Here is a 26697-nt window from a genome sequence, read left to right as displayed (position 1 = left end):
CTGACTCAGATGGTAAAGAATCTGCCTGCAAGACAGGAGACCTGGGTTCGAGCCCTGGGTCAGGAATATCCCCTGGAGAGAATGGCTACCCACTATAGTATTCTTGCCTGGAGCATTCCATAGACAGAGAACCCTGGCGGACTACAGTCCATGGGGTCACAAAAGGGCGGGACATGACTGAGCGACTACTACACACACACACACAACTAAGAAGTCTTGGACAGTCTTCAAGATTACATCATCAACCAAGAACAAACCACTTTTGTTGTATTTAACTCTTTCCTCTAACTCGTGGGGGCAGGAAAGAATTGATAATTTCTGACTTGCATTTTCCTTGCATGTGTGTGCATGTGTGCTTAGTCGCTTAATCGTGTCCAACTCTTTGTGACCATTTTCCTTGACTAATTCTCAATTCCAGACCCTTCCCAAAATTCCACCAGCATTCCCTGAAGTCCTCTCTACTGGAGAAACCAGCCATTTTGGACCATTAAGACACATCAGTTGGGCTTATGTCCCCCACTAGACTTCTTTGAGGCTGGAGCCTGTATCACCATACCTCCCTCAGAACTGCAAATAGCCCCCATCAGAAGTGCTTCTCTGTGTGACCAGCTCCAACCTGCTAAGGGCTCAAGAGCTTCCAGAACTCTGACCTGATGCTTCAAGGTCAGTGTAATGTCATGATTTTATGTACAGGGAGACGGCACAGACTAAAGATGAGGGGGCAGATTGGACACAAGACAGACCTCAGATCAGAGTCCAGCCCTGCCTGCCTTCCAGGTGGACTCCAAAATCTTGGCCAGGCTACTTAATGAAATGAGATTAAATGCAATGACAGAAGTAGAACACCTAACCATAGGAGCCAATCAACACATGACAGCTTTTATGTATACTTTTCAACCACACTTTCATCACTCTCTACTTCTCATTTCCTCTAATCTAGCCAATATTTAAGGCCCTATAGTGAAAAGAAGACAGACTTTTGTGGGAGACAGTCCAGTCCCCTGTTTCTACCCGTTCCTACATGCATAACTTACAAGGTATGAGACCTTGAGAAATCAAATAAAACCAAAGGAAAAAATTCACACACACACACACACACACACACACACATATATATATAAATGTGAGTGACAGACACCATTGAATGTACTCAATTTCTCAAACATTAGGTTAAATGCTCAACATGTCTCATTTAATTTTCACAATAATTTCATAACATGCACTGTTATTGGTATCTTACAGATGAAATGATTCTAAGCCACTTGCTCTAAGCCACAGCTTGAGGGGATTCTAACGTCAGTGTGTGAGACTCCAAAGGGCAGGTTGGTAACCACACTACACAAGCCATCTCTTCACTCTTAGTTAATCCAGTCCATTCAGTCCCCTCAAGTGGCAGAGAGAAATCATTTCTAGGACTCATTATGTCTTGTGATGACTAAATAAAAATATCTGAAGCACTGGGAACATTGCAGATGCTCAAATATTAGCTTCTCCACTCCCTCAGTCTTCCCCTTGATATCCCTTTATTTTATCCTCTTTATTTACAAGTAAGAAAGCTGTCCTTCTCAGATCCACACCCTCACTTGCTCTTGAGTCACCTGACAACATGACTTCTCGGACGGACCCTGACGCCTTGACCTGTAGTAACATGGAGGCAACAGGCTGGTTACTTCCAGGAAAATGCATATTAAGAGCCTCCATGAGATTTGACACCTCATCTTTCACAAGCTTTCAACGCTCCAGACACCAGCATCTCCATCAGCCCACTTGCCTAGCAGAGGACAGCACGGAACAGCACCCCCACCAACACATGATGGACAGATATCAGAAGCAAGAGATGGACATGCTACTGGACTGTTTGCTACTGAAGCACAACCGAGCCACTCCTGATGGATAAACTCATCATGTGCAGAAATCAATGGCATAAATTCTAAATAACATAAATCACGTAAGTACTTACACTGCTATTTACGAGGTACTAATTAATATTTTGTGGTTTAAAACAATAGTGCCTTAAAATGTAGTCTGCTAAGAACATCTGAAATGAATCTGGACATTTATAAACATGATTTCATAGGTTTATTGATAACAGAAATCACTCAGATTGTATACTGCTATCAGTTTCTCAGGCCTGCAAAAGAGACATCAAAAAAATAAACTTTCCAAAAGTCAATTCTTATGTGCAAGATATTAATTATGTCATAACACCAATGCTAACTGTAATTTTCTAAGTAAGGACAGGACCAAAGAGTTAAACTAAACACACAAGGGTTAATGCACATTTATATGTGCATTTTTAAAGCCACGATAGTGATAAAATAAAACATCTAACTCAAAAACCCTCTTCATTTATAACACAAACAACTTTGTACTAAATTTTCCTCCACACTCTTAAAAGAAACCCTCACGTTATTGCACATGAGCTTTTGTTCACGTTTCTTTTAGCATTCTCATCTACTTTGCTGTTGTTCAGTCACTCCATTGCGTCCAACTTTTTGTGACCCCATGAACTGCAGCACACCAGGCCTCCCTGTCCCTTACCATCTCCTGAAGTTTGCCTATGTTCATGTCCATTGCATCAGTAATGCCATCCAGCCATCTTATCCTCTGATGCCCTCTCTCCTTCTGCCCTCAATCTTTTTCAGCATCAGTGACTTTTCCAATAAGTCAGTTGTTCACATCAGATGACCAAATTACTGAAGCATCAACATCAGTCCTTCCAAGCAGTATTCAGGGTTGATCTCCCTCATGGGATTGACCGGTTTGATCTCCTTGCAGTCCAAGGGGCTTTCTGGAGCCCTCTCCAGCACCACAGTTCAAAGGCATCAATTCTTTGGCACTCTTGCCTTCTTTACGGTCCAGCTCTCACAACCATACATGACCACTGGGAAGACTACAGCCTTGAATATATGGACCTTGACTATCCAGACCTCATCTACTTTAATGATACACAAAAAGCTGAAAACAAAGAGAACAACCCCCTTAAGAATAAGTCAAAACCCTAATGTTATATTGTACAGAAAAAGTGAAACCTACTATTGATGAAAAGAGTACCTGTTCTGGACTGGCCCTTCAAGTATTAAAGAGCAGAGAATCTCACACCTGGAGTCAGTGATACCTCAGGGTAATGAACTGAGCATTTCTTTGTTCACATACCGTTTAATGTTATTTTCTTCAACTACTTCAACATTTAAACCATTAATATTAGTTGCAGGAATCTACTGACTATATTTTGTAAATTTTTAACCTGCATCTCACAACTCTGAAAAGAACTATTTTCCTTTCCAGAGTGAAATGAATGAACAGAAAAGGGGGGGAAAGCTAACATTTCCAAAGTTTCATGTGAGGATGGAACAAAAATTAAGTTGCTAAGGGAAGTAACATGACAGTCATTGTTCAAAAACCGCGGTTTACACAAAAGAACATTCCAGAGAGCTCTGCAAAGCCTTTGAGTGGACTTGCAGACACACTGTCTTATACTAACACACTCTGGAAGATACAATGTGATAAGGAGAAACTCACTTTATGATTCATTTATGTCAGGAAATCTTAGGGTTAGAGGGTGAATATGACTGGAAAAAAAAAAAAAAAACAGCCCATGCAGAGATAGAAAAAAAATTTTAAAGGCCACGGGGAGACCGGCTGTAAGACACTTCCTACATGTGCGTTTCTCAGGGGAGACAGGTCCAGGTAGGAACAGCAAATGACACAGACTCTGAGCACATGGGCACAGCTATTGGGCTGCGTGGGTCTCTCCCCAAAGGGTATCTCAGTAGACTCCCTCGGCCACTCTTTCCAGAATCTCCACGCATACACCTCCCCTCACTTAATGTTTCTTCTCTGTGCTCATCACCATGTAATCACTGTATTTATCTAGTCTACTGTCTTTCCCACTAGAATATCAGCTACAAGAATTCCCAGTTGGAGAAGGAAATGGCAACCCACTCCAGTATTCTTGCCTGGGAAATACCATGGACAGAGGAGCCTGGCAGGCTATAGTCCATGGGGTTGCAAAAGAGTTGGACACAACTTAGCGACGAAACAACAAGAAGAGACAGAGGTAGAACTTGATCCCAATTAAAGTTCTATGTCTTTTTTATCAAAAAAAAAAAAAAAAAAGAATTCCCAGCGTCTTAGAATAGTGTTTGCCAGTATACAATAATAGGTGGCTCCCTAATATTTGTTGAATGAAAGAATGAATGAGTCAAGAATGGATCCACTGTCAATTCCTGCTTCGATGATATTTTGTTTTGCTTTTTATTTTTAGTCTATTTTATTTTCTTATTGGAGTATAGCTGATTTATAATGTTGTGTTAGTTTCAGGTACAGCAAAGTGATTCAGTTACACACAGATAAATATTCACTCTTTTTTTATATTCTTTTCCCTCTGGGCCATTACAGAATATTGAGTAGACTTCTCTGTGCTGTATAGCAGGTCCTTATTAATTATCTATTTTATAGATAGCAGGGTGGATATCATATGCCTCTGCCCACCCGCTTCCTAGTTTTCCTGCCCAAAGGGAGAGTTGCTAGTCCCACTGATCATGATGTGAAAGTTACTAGACCAGAGTCGGCCAATTTCCTGTCTTCAAAGGTCAGCAGTGACGCCCAGTGTCCACTGGCACTTCCGGCTCCCCACGCTACAGCACCCCGATGCAAGCAGACGGTGCCAGTGCCAGGGGCCTGGTGTGCGCGCACTGCCCCCTCACGGGTGGGTCAGATGACGCTCGCACCAGCGGCACATCGCCTTCTCACGCCAACTTCCACCCATCTGGGCCTTCAGCACCATCCAAGGGCCTGGCCCTTCTTCCTCCTCGAGGGGAAGGCTGGCCCCCTCCTCTGCAATGACCTCTCTCCCCCTCCCTGGGAGAAGCGGCCTGGGCCATGGCCTCAGCCAAGAACACTGGCCTCTTTAACCACTGAGCATGCTTGACATTTTTTCTGATAAGAAAATAAAAAACTTTTGAAAGTTTCTATTTAAAATGTTAAGTGTTCACCATATATCCATCTCCCAGTGTCTCAAAAGGAAAAGCAGAAAATGCCAAGGAACCACAAATTAACCATTAAACCAAGCCTTTGGGCCCTCTTGCCACCTCTTACAGGATATAACAGAACCTGTCATCTTTACCCCCAAATCCTAAACTTTCCAGATTTTATCTCCCTGGACATCTCTCCCCTGAAGCCATTCTGGAGAGATACTTGCTGATGTACAGAGAGCGTCCAGTAAAGACATCTGCAACTTACTCTCAAATACTCCAGGAGAGAGAACGAGGGGAAGTGAGAGGAGAGAGAGAAGGAGGACCACATAAGGCAGACATGTGGGTATCCACTGTACTGTTCTTTCTACCTTCCTGTATGCTTGAAGTTTTGTGATGAAGTTTCTTTATAAACAAACAAACCAAGTACGTTACTCAGCTCCTCAGAGCTCGCTCTGTCTGTCTGTCTGTCTGTCTGTCTGGTCTCTCTCTCTCTCTGGGACCCTACTTAGCAAATGCCTGACCCTCCAACTACCCTGTCCCCACCTCCACCCCTCCTGCCCGCTGCTGCCAGCATCTTCCTTCTAAGATACTTACATAATCGGGTTACTGCTGGGGGGAAAAAAAAAAAAAAAAACAACTATCCAAGGACTCAACTCCACATTCATGATAAAGTTTAATTCCAAAAAGGATACCAGCCCTCTGTTCTTACCAATTTCTTTCATTGCAAAGCACCACACGGACACACTCTAATTTTCTGCACACCCCATTATTTCCTGCCTCTGTGGACTTGCTCACCCCAGATCTGCCCACTTCAAACTATGGGTTTAATATATACAATGGAACATTACTCAGCCATTAAAAAGAATAAAATAACGCCATTTGTAGCAACACAGGTGTAGAGATTGTCATACTGAGTGAAGTCAGAGAAAGAGAAATATCATGACACCCCTTCTATGTGGAATCTAAAAAGAAATGATACAAATGAACTTATTTACAAAACAGACTCACAGACTTAGAGCACAAACTTACAGCTGCCATTGGGGAAGAACGGTGGGAAGAGATAAGTAGGGAGTTTGAGAGGGACATGTACACACTGCCATATTTAAAGTGGATAACCAACAAGAACCTACTGTGTATCACAGGGAACTCTGCTCAATGTTATGTGGCAGCCTGGATGGGAAGGGAGTTTGGGGGAGAATGGATACATGCGTACGTACAGCTGAGTCTCTTTTCTGCTCACCTGAAACTATCACAAAATTGTTAATTGGTTAAGCTCCAATATAAAACAGAAGTTTAAACAATAAATTTTTAAAAATGCTCCTAACAGTCAAAAAATATGGGTTTAATCAAATATCCATCATCACACTGCCTAATAATGACCAGTAACAAAAATTATTGTACAAGGGACAAGAAAGTCTAAAGTGCACTTTTATTCATTTTTTTAACCAAACTTGCATATTACCATTCAGCAGTTCCTTTCAAATTCAGCAGAGGGTGCCATAATTTCACTTTTTTAAAGGAGAATTTAAGTCATATTAACAAAAGCAGCTTTCATAACTTCAGCTCTGTAGCAAGCCCTAAAAATTATATTTCTAATAAATTAGAAATCTGAAAATGAAAATAAACATCCAATATTTATGTAATGTGAACAAATGCCTTTTTTTCCCCCATTTAAGAAAGAAACCACATGATAATATACCAAAATTCTAAATGTGTCTATACCCTCTGAACCAACAACTTGACTTATTTGTAGGAATTTATCTGAGGGAATAAACAAGTAGGCAACAATGGATCAATCAATTTACACTGAAGTACGCTGGGGAAGAGGTCCGAGTTTTCAAGGACAGTATCTTCACTGCAGTTGCTACTCCACTCACAGCATCACCGTGGACCAGACTTAACACAGAGTGTCCTGACCTGACTCCAGTGTATTTGCACCAACACAGGCAGCCCCCGCTCCCGTCTACCTCTTCATTCAAACCTTGGCAGTTTGTTTCGCTTTGGGTCTTCTGGTCTATAGATTCCTAAACCAGTTAGTTCCTAATCCATTCTCAGTTCTGGTTTTGCAATTCCAGAATTTTTCCAACAGTTACACAAAGCAGACCAAGCGATTGTGTCCACACAACTGTTTGAGACATCACTTCCCAGCTGCTAAAAAGAGAGACCTGTGCTATGTCCAGCCCCGTGTCTGGGTTGTCTTCAACTGCACTATGATCTCTTTGGATGAAGAAACTGTGACAATGTCTCTGAAAGATTCTTTTTACTCTGCCCTCAACCACTTGAGAATGTTTCTAAAACCATTAATTTCACAAAGGAGCCAAGATTTCTAACAGAAAAATTAGAGGTGTACAGATTCTGAAAATCTTGCTAAACGTGTCTGGCGGTTCAAGGGCTGTCTTTCTTGCTCGTCTTGTGGTTCAGGGGCTGTGTTTCTTTGCCCTAATCTCTGAGGATTAAATTGCTACAGACAGGAAAGAGGGAAAGAACAGGCCCAATAAAATAAAAAGTGACCATCTGGAAAGGAGGAGAAGGGGACACCAGAGGATGAGATGGTTGGATGGCATCACCAACTCCATGGACATGAGTTTGAGCAAGCTCTGGGAGTTGGTCATGGACAGGGAAGCCTGGTGTGCTGCAGTCCACGGGGTCACAAAGGGTCAGACACAACTGAGCGACTGAACTGCTCTGGAAAGCAATGACATAGTCGTAAAAGATGTCTCAGGGAGGGAGGGATTACCTAAAAGCATTGGGCATATGTCCTTAAGTACTAATTTTGCAAAGCTATTCCCAGGTGGCGCTAGTGGTAAAGAACCTGACTGCCAACACAGGAGATATAAGAGATGTGGGTTCAGTCCCTGGGTCTGTAAGATCCCCTGGAGGAGGGCAGGGCAACCCACTCCAGTATCCTTGCCTTGAGAATCCCATGGACAGAGGAACCTGGCGGGCTATAGACCATAGGGTGGCACAGAGTCAGACATGACTGAAGTGACTTAGCACTCATGCACAGCAAACACAACTAATACATACATCAGTGTGAATTATCCTGAGTGAATATCTGATCTTATCCTTTTAAATATTAAGGGTTCCTAGATTATATCTGAACTAGCAAATAAAAAGTGAGACTAGAGATAATTACTTAAAACCTACTCAACGGAATTATCCTGGGTGGAGATAATGTGTATTATGCAAAGAACCACAAAAAAGATTTATCTCAGACTGAAGTCTGGGGCGGAATGCATCTGACTGAGTCATTCTGCTGCCTCTTCCTTCACTGGGTCTCCAGCCACAAGCACAGGAATGCCAAGGAAAAGCAAGGTCAAACTTGCTGTCCTACTCATCGACGGTGCGTTTAGGCTGGGGACCCATGTCCCACCCCAGCGCATGCACTCAGCCCAGGGAGACCTCGGGGAGCCAGCCCATGGAGTGTGTACACAGGGGAGCCTATACAAAAGTCAGGGGTCCACACTCAAAGCCTCCACAAATCGCTATGTACCGCGGGTTTGAAAACCACTGAAAAAGGGCGGGAGACCTGGGGTGGGGTCGCGGGGGAGAGGGGAGGATTCCAGCAGGAATCTGCAACCAAACAACAAACATGAACTTGTTGCAACATGGAAACTGAAGAATCTTGAATTTTTAGCACTCCCCCCTTTTATCTGCAAATTATGGGGCTCATTCAAACTCAGTGCAGAGATTGTGGGGGAAAAAAATGTATAGGAAAGAGGCAGGAACTCATTTTTTCTTAATTCTACAAATGTGTTGTTGAAATGCTCGTTTCTGGTAGATTTTAACCAGCTAACAAAATTCTGATCCCAGAGCATCCCAACCCAGAGAGATAATACCAGCATGCTGTCATATCTGTGGGTTAAACAACCAGAAACGTTTCTGGGCATAACTAAGATGTATCCCAGAAAGTCTATAGAGAAGCACTGGGAGGAGGAGAGGAGAGGGAACAGACAGTAAACAGGATGTTCCTGCCCAGGAATGTCACTTCTTTTAGGATGAGCGAAACGTCACTCTGTACATAATTTGGCACTGATGGAAGACCACAGCCATCAGAACTGAGCCTGACCAAGGTCCATGGGGTATGAGGACTGGGAACAGTGTGGGGAAAAGTGAGCAACTGAACGACAATGTCTAGACAAGGGACAAGAGGGCAGGAGTGGCTCCTGGGGCAGGAGGAGGTGGCAAGGGTCTGAGGGGGCAGCTGAAGATGAACTGGGGACAGACATGGACAACCCAAGGACAACCTGCAACTCCTACAGACCTCTGCAGTACTGTGGTCCTCCAGAAGACTTCTACAACTAACATGCCCACAGAGTCCTGAGTTCTTAGTTACCTTTTAAAGAAAAGTCTACTAATTCTAAGGATTCTAAGTACTTATTCAACCAGTCCATCCTAAAGGAAATCAGTCCTAAATATTCAAAGGAAGGACTGATGCTGAAGCTGAAACTCCAATACTTTGGCCACCTGATGCGAAGAACTAACTGATTTGAAAAGACCCTGAGGCTGGGAAAGATTGAAGGCAGGAGGAGAAGGGGACAACAGAGGATGAGATGGTTGGATGGCATCACCAACTCAATGGACATGTATTTGAGTAAACTCTGGGAGTTGGCAATGGACAAGGAGGCCTGGCATGCTGCAGTCCATGGGGTCACAAAGAGTCGGACACAACTGAGCAACTGAACTAAAGTACTTATTCAATTCTTATATAATTAAAAACAAAAGGTTTAACACTACAGCCATCTTTCAAAACTTCACAATTTCATCATCAGTTTCAAGGCCTATTTAATCAATCCTTTAACACATTTATGTAAGTATCTGATTTTCCTCTCCAAGAAATCAAAGATTTCTTAAGAAATATAAATTCTATTCCACAATGCCTGGCACAGAGAAACTCATTAAATGTATGCTGATGGCTAAGACTCCATGCTTCCAATGTAGGGGACCCAGGTTTGATCCCTGGTCAGGGAACTAGATCCCTCATGGCGCAACTGAAGATCCCACGTGCTGCAACGAACGTCAAAGGTCAAAGATCGACCTGAGTGCTGTAACTAAGACCCGGTACAGCCAAATAAATAAATATTTTTTTTAATATATGCTGAATGAATAAATGAGCAAGTGCACACATGCCCAAAGGTTTCCGGGTGACCACACCTGGTTAAGGTGAGGACTGGAGTTTTCTGAGGCATGTCAGCCTGACCAACTGCAAGGATACAGATGGTTCTCAAGAAACTGTATACATTTCAAAATGCTCCACAATCCCATAGAAGGTTCTAGGCTCCACAGATGGACTCTAGCCCAAGAACACCCACAGCAGAGTTAAGAACTAAGTGACTCCCCTGGAAGTCACCTCCACAGTGTTAAAAAAGCAGCAAATGCAGTTCAATGTTTCATGTCACGGCACAGATAGGAAATATTTTTCTGGGGCCCGGATGCCTGGTTTTGGGGAAACAAATCAACTATGCTTTCCTTATATCCTATAATTATGATCAGGAAACTGAAATACAAAGTATTAAGGAAGATATTACATAAAGAATTCATACAAAACACCCAAAGAAAATCTGCTCAGATTTTTTAATAAGCTTGTTTCTGTAAACAAACTTTCTTACACTGGGTTCTGAGCTTGTTGATGAAGCACAGATGAGTTCTTCATATTTTGGATACAGCCCCAACAATAATAAACTTTGTTCACACAAGGTAATAAAACATTTAAAATCAAATCCACAAAGTGAGAACCATTTACACACAGAAAAATTAATTCTTCTTATACTCAAACTCTTGACAAAACCTTTCTTTGGGTCTACTGACACTGACGTATGAAACAGTGAAATTGGCATACTGATTCCATTTCTTTATATAAAGACAAGAAAAGGGGATGGGGAAAGATGGAGGGCCAGAATTAAACTTTAAGAGAGCTAGAATGTTGTTAGATTCACTATTTTTAACAATATCACTTAATAAAGAATTCAGACTTATAGAAAACTTTTATATAAAAGCTTCTCTGTGGGTAAAAAAATAACTTGACTCAAAGTTTTTTTAAAAACAACTTTATACTTTTGATCAATGCCACTATACTATCAGCGAACAAACTTGTGAATGTTTCTACAGCATCTTATATGCTTTGACTTCTTCACTGATCACTAAGAATATTTCAAGCCCTGCAGTGTGCTGGTAGTATGTACAAATAATGTTCTTTCAACCGTGTGTCTCCAAGAGTTCTATGGAGTTCTACTAGTAAATCTTCATTCACAACTTGTGTTGATTCATCTTGAAATTTCTTGTGATTTCATACTCTTCTATATAAATGTTGTCTCCATAAGTCTACTAAAAATATTACCCAGAAGTAAAATGTTTTACATTTTCTTTTCTTCCCTAGTTCCTGACACAGTGTTCAAAGTTTCCTTGACATGCTAGCAAATTAAGCAATTCAGAGTTCTATAATAATAATAATGGATTTCAGTCTCCGTAACTAATTGTGTAATTAGCTTCATAATTCAACCTAAGGGTTATACTGAGCTCAAAAAAGAATTCTGCTTATTTTGCCTTTCCAAATGTTTGAAAAATTACTAATCTAGGAAGCATAGGATAGACGCTGTGTTTTAAGGTACCAGAGCAGTCTGCCTAGTACCACTGCTTCATGCAATAACCTTCCATACAAAGTGTTATTTAGGTTGAGAAAGAGAAGGATTACCAAGGTATGCATGCAAGGTCAAATGTGAGATGATCTTTTATTATGCTATTTAATTAATGCCAAAGTTTTAATTTTAGCCTTCTATATTTATCTTGTTTATTTCAGGCATTAATTCAAAAGTTTTTCATAAGGATGGGAAAACAAATATCCTAAATATAAATCATTTACAATATGAGTACTTACAGGGATTTTCAGTATTTACAGTTTCCAAATGTCAATTTTTCAAAGTATTTTTAGCTTATCTTCAATCTAAGAATTTTAAAATAGTCTCACAGTAAGCAAAATACAAAGAGATAAAATTTTTATTAAAATTCTCAGAAAGCAGTAAATTATAAAATTACATTCATATGTAAACAAGACTGAGAAAATTACTTTCATAAAGCTTGAAAGCTAAGGGTCCCTTTAATGAAATTCAATTAGGTTCCATTATCTGTTTTGAGAAATAAACATTTTCTTTCTTTTAAAAAAAAAAGTCATAAAATTCCATCAAAATCAGTCTTTGGCTAATTGTCAACTTCAAAAGTCAAGCACAAATGTAACAATTACAAAAACTAACAAAAACCAGTTTATGCTCTACCTAACAACTAATTCTAAACAATGATAACAAGAAAAAAACCTAGAAAACATGGGTAAACATTTTTTTAATCTATCTGAAAGCTAAAAAGAAAACAAACACACCTTGCAAAGTGGGAAGTCCCACTTTGGCCAAGATCCTGGAGAAAAAGGATCTTGAGATGTACCCTTAAAGAGTACATAAACTGAGATATACCCAACACTGCTTTCTCCCAATTCGTTAAGGAGTGGAGATAAAGAGGTTAAGAACATAAGGAGAAGATAATTGGATTAAAAAAAAAAAAAAAGAATTAGGACTTCCTTGGCGGTCCAGTGGTTAAGACTCTGTACTTTCAATGCAGAGGGTGCAGGTTTGATCCCTGGTCAGGACTAAGATCCCACAGGCTGCATAGTGGGGGCTTAAAAAGTAAGTTAAAAAAGTAATAACAACCTATTAAAAAAAAACAAACAAAAAAACAGAGTTAAAAAGAGCCTCAGTCAGTGTGACTGGGCTGGGAAGACAAAAACTGAACTTCAAGAACCAGTAGGGCAACTAGAACTTGAGGGGCCAGAATTCCAGTGAGAAGAAAAGCACCAAGAAATGAATCCAGCAGTCTGAGCTGCCCTTCTTCGCAAAGCACTCACTGGTTCATTAGCAAACCAAGCCACAGGGATGAGAAGTTAATAGAATTCAGCAACTGAGGGACTGAGAAGCTGAGCAGAAACAGTCTATCTCATCTGGCTGGAAAGATAAAAACTGGAGTTTGGGGCCCCGCCAGGCAGAGGAGAATTACTAAATACCACCAGCTTTCAGCTGGGACCCAAAAAGACCACAACACTGCAATTTTCTATGATGTCCAATATTCAACCAAAAATAACCAGACATATCAAGAGACAGGGCCAACAGAAAAAAAACAGAAATAAATTGATAATTCAGACATCAGAGAACATTATTAATCACAGACATGAACATTATAATCACAGTTTATACTGAAGAAAATGTAAGCCATGAAACAGAATTTCACCAGCACCAATAAGGTTCCCCAGTGAATCAGCAGTACAGCCAGGGCAAACAATCACTGGGCTTTTGAGTCATTCAAACTGGACTCAAATCCAAGCTCTGCCACCTACCAGCATTCTTTTCCCCCTAAACAGAAATAACATCTTCCTCAAAGTGTGAAATGTAACTAAATGCCATTCACAGTACCTGACATATAATAGTCAGCAAACATTAAGTCATGTATCATGGTCAATAAATGGTCCATCAGAATTACCTGTAAGCTCCAAGTAGGCTTCTTGCACACTTGCCTCTCAAGGTCACAGAAAATAGGACACCACTATCAACTTCTAACAAAAGTATCTTTCAAAGATGAAAAGAATTATGTTTTATTTTTGTTTTGTTTTAAATCACCAATAAGATATTCTAGAACTACCAATGTTCTTCAGGGGGAAAAAATACATATATATATATACACACACACACACACACACACACACACACACACACATATATATATATATATAAATAGTTAAAAGAAGTATTTATGAATTCATACTGACTCTTTCCCCCCAAAGATCTGAGGTACCTTACAGAGATGCAATAAACAGGCAGGCAGGCTTTTGTTTGCAGATAGGGGCTTTGTTTTCGTTTTTCAATGAGAAAAGGGTAGATGGGTTATGTTGGGGGGAGGGGTGGATACAAAAGTCTCCAGGTAAGGCACTTATAATCATGTGCTGACACTTACGGAGCCGAGTTCAGGTGGCTCCCTGGTAAAGAATCCGCCTGCCAATGCAGGAGACACAGGTTCAATCCCTGGGTCAGCAAGATCCCCTGGAGGAGAAAATGCCAACGCACTCCAGTATCCTTGCCTGGAAGAATCCCATGGACAAAGGAGCCTGGTGGGCTACAGTTCATGGCGTTTATTCCAGTTCCTGAATATTCATTGGAAGGACTGATGCTGAAGCTGAAACTTCTATACTTTGGCCACCAGATGGGAAGAACTGACTCACTGGCAAAGACCCTGATGCTGGGAAGGACTGAAGGCAGGAGGGGAAGGGGATGGCAGAGGATGAGATGGCTGGATGGCATCAGCGACTAGATGGACATGAGTCTGAGCAAGCTCTAGGAGTTGCTGATGGACAGGGAGGCCTGGCGTGCTGTAGTCCATGATGTCGCAAAAAGTCAGACACAACTAAACGACTGAACTGAACTGGACACGACTGAGCACACACTTAGACTTAGGCTGACACTTAGAGTAGGAAATAAAAACACACTCCTGCAGATCCTAGCAATGCTGAATACACAGCTGTGATTTCATGTGACCCACAGCCCTCTGAGGCAGGTTACACCTCACTTCACCCTTCCTGTCCCAGATCCACACAACAGGATGCGGACAGACCCCGGTCTAGAACTTCGTGTTCCTTCCACTCCATCAGGCAAGCAGAGCCAGAGACAGTGATGGTGTAGTCCCCACTCTGAGGGCAGGCTGTGTATTAGGGGAGAGAGTTCTATGTGAAGCAGAAAAGTAAAACAGAGGCTGTGGAAATACCAGGTTACTGCTGCAATGAACAGCTAAGGGGGGGGAAGAAAGGGCCTACATCAGACAAAGAAAACGCTCAGGGCTCAACCTTGCAGGGGAAACTGCTCCTCAAACGGAACACCCTGTCCTAGCCTCCAGTTTACTCTTACTCTTTAAAATATATCAACTCAAAAGTGTTCAATTCCACTGAACTCTGTTCTTTAACACCAGGAACCAGTGAAAAGTCACAGTCCTCATTCAAGGTCAACACCACCTCCATTCTTCCTCTGACCTTCCTCCTCCACAGCACAGCTTTCCCCATCAGGTGACCCTTGAGCGTGAGCCATGGGCCTAAGAAGCCAGTGACTGACATGGAACATCTTCCAACTGGCGAGGTGGTAACATCTGCTCATGTGATAACCACAAGCTGCCAGATTCCTACAGACTAGTTCTCTCTCTCTCTCTCTCTCTATATATATATACACACACACATATTTATAATTTTCGACTGAACTAGTGAATTAGGGTGAAACAGCACAGCTCAATAAAAGGCACAATGCAATACACTAGGTGTCCACCATCACAAGTCCTAAATTAGGCACATTTAAAAACTGCCACCCATGTTTTATGTTACCATTTCAGTTCCATAAATAATACTGAGTACAATGGCCTTTGGCATTTCAGAATCCAATGATATTTTTGGATCCGGTGAAAACCACCGACCTTCACAGAAAGCTGCACCTAATCCAGGCAGATCGTGGAGCCAGAAGACTCTGTCCATGTACCCAGGTCAAGAACTCCTGCTCCAGAACCTTGACAAGCCTAACACACCCCAGTCTCACACATGAGAAGAAGTGCCTTCAGGCTGCTGCTCATCTGTGTGTCTAAGTACCTGATCACATTCCAGCCGGATGCAATTTATAATATAAAACACTGTTAAGGAAAACTGAAATTCCTTAGTGGTGGCGTAATCAAATCGCCTTGTACCTAAACACACTAAAAAGGCCACCAGGGGCTCTCGAAATTTAAGGAATTAGGGATTTGATGTGATGGCAGGACGGGGGGTTACAGGTACTGAGGCTGTGCTTTGCATAGCTCTCCAAATAAGTATTAAGAAAACAGCAATTGTTCATATCAAACAATGGCAGCGGGGGGGGGGCGGGGGGGGTGGTGTGACAGCACACTTCACCACTGTCAGCGGGATCTTGAAGTACTCCGATGTACGTTTCTCCATCAATGTTTATGACTATGAAAAACTGCATTAGCTCATGAGACACACACGGAAGGCCTTTAAAATCAACACTGCAGTATTTCTGAAGCAGGACGCTGGTAGTCAGGAGAGGGATCCTGGAGCTGACCCTGCTGCAGGCAAGAGGGGAGTGGGCAACAGGGAGAGAAGGCAGAGAGAGAAGACCACCAGCTTAGACTTCCAGGAGCTGCAGCTGAGAGCACAACGAAGCTCCTGTCATTGACCAAGCACCCTCAGGATCCCCTGAAATCCTTCACAATCCAGGCCTGACTCCAGGGCTTCCTGCATCGCCCAATTTCAGCAAGAATCCTTTTCAGCCAGTTGAACCAGAACCTCCCACCCTCGGTATCCGGTCAAGCCCAGCTCCCTCCAACCCCCAGGTAAGGCCCATCACCCTGGCCTGCCTTCAGCAGGAATCCTCTTAGGTCGGTTTGGACAGAATCCTCAGATAGTCCCTCCCCTGGCTCTCCCCTTTCAGTAAATCTCCACGCAAGGATGTCCAGCCTGACCTTCGACTTTGGCTATAAACTCCTACTCGCTCAAGCTGTCTGTGTACTCGAGTCCAATCTCCCCACCCCACCTCAGAGGTCCCTCCACTCATCGCAATGGCCTCTACTGAATAAAGTCAGCCTTACTTTCGCAGGTGTCGTAAGTAATTTTTTAACAGTTCAAACAGGAGCAAGGTAAAATATGAATGTGGGAAACTTCATCATGACTCAGGGGCTGGAATTATCAGGAGAGTGTAGGTATGTGACACTTACCTACCTAGGTATGTGACTTATAATTAACATATATTTGATCTTCCTCCCCTACCTGGCACAGAGCTCCTAAAACCTCTGATATTTCTTAACTGATAAGAGCAATAATAGTGTTTTTGTTACTGACAACAAACTCCTTTCAGCCACACCTGAGCTTGTGTGAATAAGGTGACTCTGGGGAAGCCCATGGACAGAGGAGCCTGGTGGGCTACAGTCTCTGGGTCACAAAGAGTGACACAAGGAAGCGATTAACACATACACACAGAAGGATGGGGTGGTGGCCAAGCGACCAACCTCGACTGGAGGGTTGGAACATTGGGTCCCACCCTGACCTCCAGGCTTTTCCTGGTGGCTCAACTGGTAAAGAATCCACCTGCAAATGTGGGAGACCTAGATTTGACCCCTGGGTTAGAAAGGCCCCCTGGAGAGGGAACAGCTACCCACTCCAGTATTCTGACCTGGAGAATTCCATGGACTGTATAGTCCATGGGGTCACAAAGATCAGACACAAATTAGTGGCTTTCACTTTCTTCCTCTGACCCCCAGAGAAGGGGGAGGGGCTGGAGACTGAGTTCCAACACCAACGGCCAGTGAAATTAATCAACCATGTCTGTAACAAGGCCTCTACAGAACTCCAGAAGGACTGAGTTCAGAGGGCTTCTCTGGTAGCTCAGATAATAAAGAATCTGCTTGCAATGCAAGAGACCTGGGTTCGATCCCTGAGATCCCCTGGAGAAGGAAATGGCAACCCACTTCAGTATTCTTGCCTGGAGAATTCCATGGATAGAGGAGCCTAGCAGGCTACAGTCCACAGGGTCGCAAAGAGTCGGACACGACTGAACAACTCACACACACACACTGGGTTCAGAGAACTAGTGGGCTGCTGAACGGGTGCTGGTGCGGGGCACACGGCACCTGGAGAAGGAATGCAAGCTCTGCCCATTCCCCCATGCCCTCCCGCTGCATCTCTCCCACCTGGCTAGTCCCAGACTGCATCTTTTTCTAATAAACAGGTGATCTAGTGAGCCACTCTAGCAAAGTAACTGAACCCAAGAAGGGGGTCGTGGGGCCCTCCAATGTACTGCTGGGGAGTCAGAAGCACAGGTTCAGCCTGGATTTGTGGTTGGCGTGGGGGAAAAGGGGGACAGTCTTGCGAGATTGATCTGGCACTGCCTCCGGAAGACAGTGTCCAAAGTTAATTAAAACACCAGACACCCAGCTGGCGCTACAGAACAGACCATATTATCGGGTGACGTGGTGTTGTAGTGAGACACTGGGAGGAGAGGACGGACAACAGGCAGCAGCTCTTCCTCTGCTAGGTAACTGTCCCCAGTCCCTCGGGTGTTCTAACGCACCTGGGCATCAGGTGGGGAGGCGTGTGGTTTGCCCTCCAGGAAGGCAGTTCCACGGAGCCCTGAGCCCCACACTCTCTCCACTCCAGAGGCTTCCATCCCCAGAAAAGGAGGATTGAGTGAAGAAGCCCCAGCCTAACAGAGACCGGGACTCAGAGCAGCAACTGAGCCGGAGGACCCTGGATCCCAGTCTGGTCAGTAACAAAGTACATCCATGCAGGAAACCTCCGCTCAGCTCTGAACCCAACCACTAGAGCCTAAGGACGGCCCCGAGGGCAGACGAGCAGCTCAGCATTTAATTCCACCTTCCCGGTGTCTGCCTGGACCACCAAGTTAGAGTGGAGACAAGCGAGACAGACACCAATCCTGGCCTCCGAGAATTTCTGAGTATTGCAGAAATGCCAGCAGAGTCTGCGGAGCCCCGGCACGAATCCCCACGGGCTCCGACAGCTTGAGCAAACATATGGGAGTGGGAAGCAGGAGACACGCTAAGGAAACTGTTTATTACAGTTGGGAGAAAATACAAGGTAAGTGTTGGAATGGAAGTGGGAGCTACGATCAGCAAAGAAGGATCCTGAATGCCAGGCCAAGGAGTTCATGGGGGGGAATTTATGGGGGGAGGGGTTGAAGGATGGCAAGGATGTGCTCAGAGCTGAGTCTAAAGGGCGAACTCACTGGCACCATCGCAGATGCAAAGGGGAGGGAGTTTCAGGAAGAAAGCATCAATCAGCTCCAAAGGCTATCCATACTCAGAGAAAGAAAAACACTGCTTAGAAGACACCCGCCATCATCCCAGTTTTATTAGACAGAGGGTGGAGGTAGGAAGGCAGGTTTCAAGGGCAGAACCCGGCAAAGATACATCTGCAAATAGTGATGCTCAGAAAGGAAGAAATGAGTACCGTCTGTGCACCATGAACACGCCCTGAGGAAACAGCAGTGCTCAACACACACAGCCCTTTGAGAAGTCAGGTGTGAAGAGGAGAGTTCCCCAAGTTCCCACAGAGGCACTGGGTCTCTACACAGGCAGACCTGCGCCAAGAGATTCAAGATGCAAAAAGTAACCCTGGGTAAGTGATAAAACATGGGAGAGCCAAAAGGGACAGGAGTGCGAGCCCAAGTCACATCAAGATGCCTTTACACCTAAAAAGATTAACTCTAATATTTTTCTAATAGTTTCACAGCGTAAAATTCCTCTAAGTTTCTCAGTGTGTTGAGAAACTTGTTTCTCAACCTATTCCACTGTTCAACCACCAAGAAATAGATTCCATAGCTTTAACCTGATCAAGTCAATTAATACATTTTAACACAAATTGTGCTTTTTTTTTAATGAAAGGTTATGAGCATAGTAAGTGAAGTAGGAAGGAGACATGGGTTTTCAAATTTTCCAGACCTATGTTTCCAATGTATTTTTAGCCTTCAACACAAGTACCTCATGGCCTGAAAATTTCCAAGTATGAGTGCTTCTGTGTTAACTGATTTGCAAGGCACATCTGATCTTCACAACAAGCCTCTGAGTTTTACGGGTCAACAACTGGCCCAGGTTGAAAGGAAGAGGTTGGACAGGACCTGAATCTGAGTCTGACTCTAAGATAACCCTTCATTAACCCAAACCACAAGGCCCATCTCTGTCCCCTGATCCCCTGAGCTTCAGTCCTTGTAATATCTTCTCCAAAGCTTTGCTCTGAAGCAAAGCAGGTGCCCCACGGACAGCGCTCAGCACACACATCCAGCCCATCATCCCACAGCTCTGACATTCCCGAGACCCACATGTGTCCCCCTCACAGCCCTGAGGACTGCCTGGGTCATTGTGTCTCACATGTCTGCTTCTCCTAGTCAGGAAGCCAGTCTCTGTGTCCTAGTTTCTAGGGTGTCCAGCACATAGCCAGAGCTCAAGAAATGGTTCTTGTTTCAGTTAATTCTGACCAACATGCAACCCAAGTGCTCTCTGCGCTCAGGCTGCCTTCTGGGTAAAACATGCATCAGAGGGAACCTAACCAGATATGCTATCATGCTACACCATCTGTAGGAGCCAGCAGACTACAGCAAGCTGGCCACTTCTACACATCAAGGTTCACTGGTACAGAATCCCCTTCATTCACCCAGTGTCCACCCCACGCAGGGGTTAAGACAGCAGAGCTGAGAAGTTGTCAGTAGAGTCACAGGGCCTGCAAAGCATCAAACAATTCTAGCTGGCCCTCCAGGAAATCTTTGCTGAGCTCTGCATGGGCTCAATCACTCAGTGAGTCAACGAATGTGAGGAGATTTCCTACAAGGCAGTCCCTGCCTTTCAGGGCTGAGTATACCATGGGGCATGGAAGACGTGGCCCGTGTATTCATGGAGCTGCTAGTCTGAGGCAGGAGACAGCTGGGCTCTGGGTTAGAAATGTACAACTGGCCTCCTGTTTCCATTTCCTGAGACAAGAGATAGGTGGGCTCCAGGGAAGGGATTTGCAATCAGCCTCCTGTTTGTCCTCCAGAAACGGAAGTACAACAGAAACGGGGTAAAGAGCCAGGCCTTGTCTCTTGTGAACACCTTTGGATAATAGTCATGGCAGAAACAGAGAGGGGCAAAACCCTATTTGAGCAAAGGATTAAGGGATCTCTGCCCACCCCCCTTTATGGGACGAGAGACACTACACACACAAAAAGGCTCCTTGGGGATCAAAAGTCCAGGGGCAACACCAGGCCAGGGGAGTCTTGCTCCTCCCAGAAGCCTTCACTTCGAGATCCATCTTGGCTGAGGGGTGCATGAGCACCCAGAGGAGGGTCCTGAGACAAATTAGCCGGAGAAGGGAGGGCAAAGCAATATGACTGGCCTGCTGCTGCTACTGCTAAGTCACTTCAGTCGTGTCCGACTCTGTGCGACCCCACAGACGGCAGCCCACCAGGCTCCCCCATCCCTGGGATTCTCCAGGCAAGAATACTGGAGTGGGTTGCCATTTCCTTCTCCAACACATGAAAGTGAAAAATGAAAGTCGCTCAGTTGTGTCCGACTTTTAGCGACCCCATGGATTGCAGCCTACCAGGATCCTCTGTCCATGGGATTTTCCAGGCAAGAGTACTGGAGTGGGGTGCCATTGCCTTCTCCGATGACTGGCCTAAGAGATGACAAAGACCCAGAAAACAGCCACCTCATAAAGGATTTAAACTCCCAAAGATGCAACTCTGAGTTCTGCTGTACTTTTCAATAAACTTTTTTTTTACTATTCTCTTTACCTTCTGCCTGCTCAACGGAATTCCTTCTGTAAAAGCAGGCAAGGACTAGGGGCCCAGGACCCAGCCGCTGAGGTCCAGTGGTTAAGACTTCCGGTCTGGGAACTAAGGTCTTGCTCCCCGCTAGTGTTCACCGAAAGCTGCCACTCACTGCTGCGTGCATCCAAAATCAAGTCTAGCAAGCAAAAAAGACAAACCACACAAACGGAGCCAAATACACACAGGAGCAACAAATAAACTACTCAGTGCCGGTCAAAACTCAGTTTCCAGGGCTCTGCACAACATGAATATCCTCCAGCCTATTTTTTTTTTTTTTAAGATTTACTTAATTTTTTCTTAATATTGGGGGGGTATAGTTGCTTTACAATCTTGTATTCGTTTCTACTGTATAGCAAAGTGAATCAGCTATACATATATCCCCTCTTTTTTGGACTTCCTTCCCATTTAGGTTACCACAGAGCACTGAGTAAAGTTCCCTGCGTTATCTATTTTATATCTAGTATCAGTGGTGTATATATGTCAATTGGAATCCAATCTTCCAATTCATCCCACCACCACCTCCCCGCATCCTATTTTCTTACCTGTTCAGTAGGAAATGAAAGTTTATTGTAAAAGATGTATGCAAGTACCAAATGATCACAAGTTAAGCAGGGCTCTCAGGAAGCAGCTGGAGTGGAATTTATTAGATACGAGCAGCTGTACTGCTTGGGCTGCTGGTTTTGAGGAGGAGAGAGCTGTTTCGAAGATGAAAGTTCTTTGAAATAAGCAGGTGTTACTTTTCCTTGAATGACACAAACAAACAGCAAGGATGGGACCGCCTCCAACCACCTGCTTTTGGATGTTTCAGTACAACAGCAGGCAAAACAGCTGGCAGGCTCCAGAGAAGCAGATTCACAATCATTAAAGGTAGGGTTGCTCTGCTTTGTCGTGGATGGCAACTGGGGCGCTTTAATTAAAATATTAATCAATAGCCAATATTTTGTAACAACTGTAAATGAAAAGTAGCCTTTAAGCATTATATAAGATTTAATTTTTAAAAACATTATGTTGAGCAGAAGCAGCCAGTCTCAAAAAGACTATATATTGTATTGTATTATCTACATGAAACTAGAAAAGATACATCTAGTATAAAGAGACAGAAAGCAGTTGAGTAGCTGCCAGAGCTGGGGTTGGGGGAACTCACTGGGAAAGGGCTTTGTAGAGTGATGAAATGTCCTATGTCTTGACTGGTAGTATAAATTTGTCAGAATTCACACAGAGATTCACTTGAAATCTGCATTTTATGATAGATAAATAACAGAAATAAAAAATGGTATCTCAATGAAGTTGATTTAGGAAAAAAGCTCCTGTTGAGGGGGGAAGTGATGAACACTCATTATAAACAGTGTAAACAATAAGGAAAAGTACAAAAGGGGAGAAATAACTTCATCCTAAATACAGGATGCTACTGGGCTTCCCTGGTGGTCCAGTCGCCAAGACTGCGTTCTCAACACAGGGGGCCCTGGTTTGATCTCTGGTCAGGGAACTAGACCCCATGTGCCACAACTAAGAGTTAGCATGCCACAGCCTAAAAGATGCCACATGCCACAATGAAGATTGAGGATCCCATGTGCTGCAACTAAGACCCAGTGCAATCAAATAAGAATATAAAAATAAATATTAAAAAATAACAATGTTTCAAAAATTAAAGAAGGATGCCATTAATGCACAAGTAAAAACATGAAACACTAGAAAAAAAAAATTCAGAGAAGGAAATGGCAATCCATTCCAGTATTCTTGCCTGGAACATCCCATGGACAGAGGAGCCTGGCAGGCTACAGTCCATGGGGTAGCAAAGAATGGGACATGACTGAGCTCACTAAAAAAAAATATATTAATCAAAATGTTTCACAAAAAGGATTATAAACCTCAATGTAAAATGCAAAATCTGGCAACTCCTAAAAGATAACAGAGAAGAAAACTGAGATGATCTTGGGCGTAGCAACAACCTTTAGATACAACACCAAAGGCACAGTCCAAGAAAGAAATAATTGACAAGCTGCACTTCATTAAAAACTTCTGTTGTACAAAAGACAACATCAAGAGAATGAGAAGACAAGCTATAGACAAACCAGAGACACATATGTGTCATCAAGGAAATACAATTAACAATGAGGCACTACTACACACTTCTCAGAAGGTCCAAAACCTGGAGAACAAGGGGGTAAAGAGGAAATTTCTGTACTTCCCCTCAGTTTTACTGTAAAACTAAAAGTGACCTTAAAAAATTTGGTTTGAGGAACAAAACTAATTTTTTTTCATATACCCAATTCAGAAAGGTGGGCTTCCCTGGTAGCTCAGTAGCAAAGAATCCACCTGCCCATGCAGGAGACATGAGTCCAATCCCTGGGTCAGAAGATCCCCGGGAAAAGGAAATGGCAACCCACTCCAGTATTCTTGCCTGGGAAATCCACTGGACAGAGGAGCCTAGTGGGCTGCAGTCCACGGGGTTGCAAAAGAGTCAGACGCAACTTATCGACTAAACAATTCAGAAAGGCACAAAAGTGCTCACATTTCTAAGCAGGGTGGATTCAAGCAGAGCTGCCAGGTGCTCCCTGCCCACTGCAGCCTGTCCTGCTGGGAGGAGCAGAGACAGCTGTGGACAGACAGTGGTCACAGACTCTGAAACCCATCTGCTTTGTCTGAGAAGGGAAACTAATTTCAGGCTTCCCTGGTATCTCAGCTGGTAAAGAACCCACCTGCAATGCAGGAGACCCCAGTTCTATTCCATGGTTGGAAAGATTCCCTGGAGAAGGGATACGCTACCCACTCCAGTATTCTTGGGCTTATCTGGTGGCTCAGACAGTAAAGAATCCACCTGCAATGCAGGAGACCTGGGTTCAATCCCTGGGTTGGGAAGAACCCCTGGAGGAGGGCATGGCAACCCACTCCAGTATTCTTGCCTGGAGAATCCCCATAGACAAAGGAGCCTAACGGGCTACAGTCCATGGTGTCGCAAAGAGTTGGACAAGACTGAGCGACTAAGCACAGCATAAACTAATTTCCTGACAACACTCGTCAACATCACACCAACTAACAGTTCAGTAAAATTCAGTCTGTCCATAAAACTTGACATAACAATGCGTGATCATGCTATTGGCTTGATCCAGGAGTGTATTTTAAAATAGCTACTATAATGTGTGTGTGTATACACACACACACACACATGCATATATATATATACACACACACACATGGGTATATACATACATGAGTTTAAATACTGCTTCATTCAAACAAGTGTTTAACAAGACTTTTGTGAGACATACACAAATCCAACTTCCTTGACAGAAGTCTAAGGGCAGGGCTGAAATCCTCCCATAGAGCTTGGGAGCAATAATGATGCACTTGGGCAGCTGAAAGAGGCAAGGCTAAGAATCATCTCTGACACTGAGACTAGTGGATGATCAAGACTCTAGCCTACGTACCTTGACCTTTAGCATTTAAGTCAGAAAGATACCCAAGATGTGAACAATCAGACATCTTCGGCCAAACTGCAAGGCACCTCTAGATTCATGCCTTAGATCAATGTTTCTTCCTGTTACATGAACCTAAGGTAATTACTTGTAAAGTATGCAAATACATATGCTGTTTACACAGGTGTGTCCAACTTGTAAAAAAGCCATCATGTTATACTGCGACATGGGTACTTTATGTACTTGTAAAAGATTTATATCTGTACATGTATTAAATACATATGATATAAATTCAAATACATCAATGTGTACATATATAAAATAATTAACAGAGGTAATGTCAGGTATTGATAGAGACTCAAATAATGAAAAGCGGTGACATTCTGTGGAATTGCTATTTGCAACCACCTAACAGCAGCAACAGCTGAAAACAGTTCTACAAAATAATTTCGTTCCAGTAGCAACTGCTGATGAATCATCAAATACAGCTAAAGGCCTCCCTCAACTAGATTCATTAACTGAACACTCATAAAAATCTGCTGGGATTTTAATGTTGTACATACTTTCACTTTTAAAAACACATAAAAAGGAAGGAAGAAAAAGCACTGGAAGGTGTAAGGCTATCCAGAAACGGATGGCTGGAGCAGTTTCTGGTGTTTCATACACTAGTTATTAAACCTTACTACCTCTTACCACCTCCCGCGAAAAATAATGACTTCATCACCAACCAAGTGAAACCATCCACGATATCATTTTATGATCAAAACTACCTGGTGTAAAGGTTCAAATGTTACCTGGAGCAGACTGAGACTGGTATGTCAGTGCATCTGAATTAACCATAAGTCTTTTCTGTATCATTTGGCACATCACAAAAGACTTCTATCAAGTGAAAGACCAGCCTAAAAAAGAGTAAAAGCGCTTGGATCAATGTATTTGTCCAGATTTCTTAGGTGACCTCTTTACTGGTACAGTTACCAGGTAACTGGAAATATCTGTAAGCAGTTGTTCAGCACAGCAGGAAGAGTAACCTGAGTGAAATATGAAAACGCACCCACACCCACCTTAACACCTAAGGGATCATCATTAAGAACTTAGGAAAGCAAAGAGTCTAAAAGTCTTCTGTCTACTTTAAAGCAAATGGCCTCAAGAAGGCCATCACAAGATGCAAGTGCCTCTCTCCCAGTAGTCACTCTTTACATTAACAGCTCAAAGCTCTGCATTTGTTAGACTCCCCACCCCGAGACAAACAGTCTAAGTGAAGCCTGGGTGGTACTAGCGGTACAGAACCCGCTGCCAATGTAGGAGCCCTGGGTTCGATCCCTGGGTCGGGAAGATCCCCTGGAGGAGGCATGGCAACCCACTCCAGTTTTCTTGCCTGGAGAATCCCAGGGACAGAGGAGCCTGGTGGACTACAGTCCATAGGGTCGCAAAGAGTCGGACACTATTGAAGCAACTTAGTATGCATGCATGCAGAGATACATATCTCAGAATGTTGACTAGAAAGTACTACATTTAGAGTCACTAAGGCTCTCTAAACTGTGCCCCATATTCTTCAACCATCAATAGTATTTCACACAACATTAACACCATGGAAACAAGATAATACAGGTTCATAAAATATGCTTAATTTCTAATAGCTTTTTAATAGACTAGAACTCTGACGCCCTATAACCAGTAGTAAAACCCATCTACAGAACAATCATAGCCATGCACCCAATGCTCACGCTGGGCCCACACCACACAGACTCGAGTGTCGCCCTGCTCAGACCACAGATCCTGGAGGCTGCCTGGACAACCTCCTCCCTGCTTCCTGCCACTGAAAGTGAAAGAAACCTAACTCCCTCCCTCCCCATGCCCTCCTGGGTTTCTGCATGGCTTTAAAGTCTGCACCATAAATAATCAGCAAACAGCGACCATCGTTGTTTACCT

At 43.4% G+C, this 26697-nt stretch overlaps 1 protein-coding gene across 4 annotated transcripts in view; it reads right to left on the bottom strand.

Annotated features, from left to right (window-relative positions):
• Positions 1–26697, bottom strand: part of MPP7 (membrane palmitoylated protein 7) — a 215453-nt gene that overhangs the window by 169073 nt on the left and 19683 nt on the right. The window contains exon 2 of one of the 4 annotated variants that reach the window (XM_043479644.1): positions 25563–25667. The exons of the other annotated variants lie outside the window; for them this stretch is intronic. The gene's annotated coding sequence lies outside the window, so the exon portion shown is untranslated. The remainder of the gene's footprint in view (positions 1–25562; positions 25668–26697) is intronic. 4 annotated transcript variants of the gene reach the window in all.

The sequence above is a fragment of the Cervus canadensis genome, chromosome 10, assembly GCF_019320065.1.
Source record: "Cervus canadensis isolate Bull #8, Minnesota chromosome 10, ASM1932006v1, whole genome shotgun sequence".
NCBI classification, from domain to species: domain Eukaryota; kingdom Metazoa; phylum Chordata; class Mammalia; order Artiodactyla; family Cervidae; genus Cervus; species Cervus canadensis.
This window is presented reverse-complemented; position numbering and strand designations above follow the sequence as displayed.